The following is a 5,160-nucleotide window of genomic DNA, read 5'->3' on the forward strand; positions in this document are numbered from 1 at the left end:
AGCGTCTGTAAAATCCAATAGGATCATTTTGTTGTAAAATTTTGTGATGTGATGTTTTGGACAACCAGTTTCATCGAAGTTATCAAAGTTGGGTATCTTGAGCCTCTCCGGCCACTTCTCGGATAGCACGCTCGTAGCCAGTGGTGACTTTCCTTCCGTCATGCTGCTAGTTTGGACATGTTCTCTTGAGTTTCCTTCGACGGCCTTCTGCATTTCCTCCGCTATAAGCCTTTGCACCTCCTTCAGATCCACGATTTCCGTTCCTATCTCCGATTGTCGGCCTCGCTTCTTCTTTCTCGTTTGTCTCCTACTACAATGTCACGACCCAAATTATTGAGTCGCGACCGGCGCTAGGGAACGGGAGTGGTAGCTCCGGAACCCGTAGCAAGCCTAAAACCATTATATATTTTTCGCGAATAAAACATATTATTATATATAATACGTTTTCAGAAATCTTTCTTAAGTAATATAATTCAAATATCAAAATATCGCATTCCTTTCCTGAAAATGTTCGCAGCACAATTCTTAGAAACCAGGGTCTTACCGAGCGATATCTCATATACAGCACCGCCCTATTTCTAGTCATAATCATAACCAATTCCTCTCAAGGCAATTGGTACAAAATTCAAACGGATAAAACGTCATCTTTATAAACAACTTATTTATAAAATTATATTAGAGTTTACTTTTCAAATACCGTTTGAAATCAAATCATAAACCTTATACTGACACCTACTGACTACTGCAGCTCTATAACAACTCGCACTTTGTGTAAGCCAAAAGGCTGCCGACACAAAGAAGATGGTCTGTCTGATCCGACTCCGGTCACCTGAAAGGAAACACTGTGAGGGGGTCAGTATTTTGGAAAATACTGAGCGAGCTTGCAAGTTACTAACAGTATTAATATAAAAATATAACATCGCATCTTAAGAAAACAATAATATAAAACATATAAACAGGTATTTGATCCGTACGAAACTAATATCCTAGCATGCGACACATCTCTCGGATAATCATATATTATTCAACCCAATCGTAAATATCAATCGCGAGTCCAACTCGCTGGTGGCCCAGCCACTAGATACGGGGACTCCGGACTACACCGTAGCCGAGTACTCACTCGTATCAAAAACCCAATCGTAAATATCAATTGCGAGTTCAACTTGCTGGTGGCCCAGCCACGTAAATTTCATAATCATCATCAGCTCCCAGCTGTATCATGTCATTTCTCAAATGCAAACATACTAGACTGACTCAATACTGGTGATCACACAGCCTATTGACACCCAATAGGTAGCTAGTTTCTTCGGATCGCATACTAGTTCTTGTATATAAATCTTGATAAAACATATAACATCTCAATCAATCATATGTAATGCGATGCATATAAACAATATACATATATATATGAAAATAACTTTTATACTAATAATACGCGAAAGTAAATTTGCCACTCACCGTGACCGCTATCCAAAACTGCACTACTATAATCCCGCAAGCGTAAGCTTCATGCGTTGTCCAATCACATAACCACTCCAGCTAACTGGCTTGGTAGCTTGTCGGTACGTCAGTTACTTAATCGAGTTACCTATACGTTCAATCCATAAACGTTGACTTAGTATCAAAACCCTAAGTTATAAACTTAGGTTAACATAATCGTATTTCAAATACGATTCTTAACTTTGATAATCTCTTAGTCACACTTTTCTTTTAAACGTCCTAGTTTATGTTTTGAATTTCAATCGATTAATTACGCGACTTGAAATTGTTTGAAATCGAGTTTCCGCGTCGCGTCAGGGCCCAGAAAGCCCAAATCAGGAATCCTCACTCGGCGAAGGACTCCACGTTCGTGCAGCAGTGTACTGCACAGTACGCTGCACGATCGTGTGCTGCACGTTCGTGCAGTATGATACACGAACGTGTACTGCACGTTCGTGCAGTATGCTACACGAACGTGTACTATGCTACACGAACGTGTACTGCACGTTCGTGCAGCAAACGGCTGCCGACGTGCAGCCCCGGGGTTCACTCTTTGGGCCATTTCCAACGTGCTTAAACGTCCAAAGTCAATTCTAACATGATTTCCATTAATAACCACTTCAAATTTCATCAAAAACGCCAATAGAAACGCGATTACGATTCGTTTAATTCGTTAAAACGAAATACCCTTATTTATCAATTCTCATAATAAAAACGTCAAGCTTACCTCGATTTGAAGCTTAGCGATGATAGAGAATCGAATTCGGAACGAATCGATATAAAGTACTCGCGATTTGGGCGAGAAACGGCGAAACGGCGGCGGAACGTATCGATCGCCATTTTTCCTTCTTCTGTAACCTTCTGCTCCTTCTTCTTCCTTTCTTAATTCATTTGGTTTCCTTAATATATCATGGCTAATTAGCCACTTTGATCCTTCATTTCTTTAACTCAAACCAATTCTCTTTTAAACTTTCTAATTTAACCTAACGGTTAAATTATCCTTTTAACTTAATTACTTATGTATTATTTATATTCAAATAAATAATACTAACCCAAAATTATTATTTTCCGTCAATAATCTTGGAATTGCTATTCTTGAGACTTACTTGGCTAATTTATGTTTTGGCCCTTGAATTTTTCAAAAGTTGCAATTTAGCCCAAAACACATCCGCGTCCAAATTTTAAAAGGTGTCCGATTGACCCAAAACTTTTACCACATATTCTATAAAACATTTTGCGGACCTTGGCGAAATGATTTCCCTTCGGAATTTATATGGTTAAATTACCACTTTAGTCCCTGTGCATTATCTTGCAACTTTCTTAGCATTCTTCCTTTCTAATTCCTATTCCAACTGTAGAACTGAAATATAATGTCAAATTCTTTGCTATAATCTCTTTCAAAACCGATCTACTAAAACTTATTTTACCTTACTTTTATCGGAAGACTTTCCGATATTGCCACTCTGTCGACTCGAAACTGGACACATGATCCAATTTGATAATTAAACATTTTGGGGTATTACATACAAACACCTCTGGCTCCTTTCCTTCTGGGCTGTCACCTGTGCGAGGTATTTTCTCTTCTTCGCTCGCTCGCCCTCCGGTTACCTCTCGGTTCTTGCTCTTGGGTTTTTGGGACAGGATTGATTCGGTGGCTTCTAGACCATAGTGGCCACTTCTTCCCAGAAACGCCTCATCGCACCTTCTATCGTGTGGTCCATGGCTTCTTAAAAGTCTTGGTTTGATCTGCCCCACGGTGTGGGTGTCGGACTGGTAGAGTCTTGGAAGAAGATTACGGATCTTCCAGTTGCCCCCGGTGCCATGGGGTTCGGGGACTGTTTTCATATGATCCTCCCTATCCGCTCTGCAAGGTGCCCTTTTCCTTGAACGACATGGGGTCTTTGCTAACGTCCGCCATCCTTGGATCCGATCAATAAAATTTGTTCTGGGAATAGTTCCCACAGACTGCGCCAAATGATGGATCCGGATGTCTGACGCGCGTCTCAGATCTATGATAGTCAATAAAGGGAAGAGGATTGGGAACTGCGAGTCTGGGACCCTGGATCCTTTTCAAGGCCTTATATGTCGGTTGTTTAGTAAGGTGGGCGCATGTTGGTCCTTTATATAGTGTTTCTAACGTGTTTGTCTATTCTTCCTTTCCTAACCGATGTAGGATTGTGTGGTCTAGCGCTTTCCCTTTATTTATTTGTTTATTCCATCACTTATTTAAGATATAAGGCCCAAATGAGGCTTTCTACCTTAGCAATTTTTGTCGAACTAGAATTAGAAATAGATTAAGACTTTTGTTCAAAGAAATAGGAGTTGGACTTAGATTATGATTTTTATTTTGTAGAGCTATTAATACCTCAGAGATATCATTATGTTTTTATCTCTCAATCAATTAATTAAAAATTAAGCCCAGTACTCTTTATCCCGCAATCTCCATATTATTTTTATTTAGGACTAGCTCTAATATTAATCTCACTTAAGTTTCTTATATCCCAGATTAATCCTATTAGTTTAACCTGTTATTTTAGTAACCAAAGAAGCCCTATGAAAATGTTTTCACCGTGTTGTTAAAGCATCAAACCTCAAACCGATTCCATTCATAAATTCAAAGATTCGAGTCAAGGATTATTTCCAGGCGAACATCTTTTAGTGACTCCATTGGGGAACTATTTATGATTAGCAAAAAAACTGACCTTAAAGACGATTCCAAGAAAACTCAGTCTCAACGCCGACTTCAATTAGAAAGAAGGATAAAATTTCTAAACGAATCAAACTCGAAAATCTTAGGAACTATGGTTAAGGACAAGCAACCGCAGCCGCAGAAGAGGATAATCCCTCCTCCAGCTGATGGAATTGCTTATTCGGCCAAAGATGCCGATACAGATCATGAGAAAGATTTGGAAGATTATTCTCGGCAATTCCACAATCTCACCCTTCTCTATCACAGGCAGACTTTTCGTCCATGAGAGGTGAGATCGCCTAGGAGAATAAACAGATGTTTGATGGCGTGATGCATCAGATGTCTGAAGTGATGAGGAACATCATGTCCGATAAAGCATCGGTCAAAAGACAGATTCAAAGTAATCTGGACGGCTTGAGCAAGACTTGGAAAACCTAGGCAAACTCTTTTCCGGACAAATGCTAGCCGAACATAGTTATAGGATGGCCGAACAAAACAAATCACCAATCATGTTCGGTTATCAGGGTTGTTCGGCCGAGCAAATGCAGCAACCCAGCACACTGGAATATACTAATAGGTCTATGAAGTTGCCGACAAGCCTTAAGGCAGATTCGGCCAACAAAGGGGATCTGATGGCTTCAAACACATCGGCATCTCAAGGGGCGACTAAGCCCCAAGGGAACGGATCCGTGGCTAATCTCCAGGACATGCAAACAAACGAGTATAACCCAAATGAGGGAGGCGAGCCAAGTGCTTACAACCAAGGACTGTTGGTCGACCTACTAGAAAAGCTCGGCATAGACATACGGCCGAGGCCTCGCCTATAATATATGAAGCCACACCCCGATTGGATAGACAAACTCTATTTGTTTCTAAGAGAGGACAAGGTCTGGGAGTTCAATTTGCTCTCTGCAGAAGAACAAGGGAAATCCACGGTCAAGCATGTTACTAGTTTTTGTCTCAATGCGGCAAAGCAGCAACCCACGAAAAAT

The sequence above is a fragment of the Mercurialis annua genome, linkage group LG1-X, assembly GCF_937616625.2.
Source record: "Mercurialis annua linkage group LG1-X, ddMerAnnu1.2, whole genome shotgun sequence".
In the NCBI taxonomy this organism is placed as follows: domain Eukaryota; kingdom Viridiplantae; phylum Streptophyta; class Magnoliopsida; order Malpighiales; family Euphorbiaceae; genus Mercurialis; species Mercurialis annua.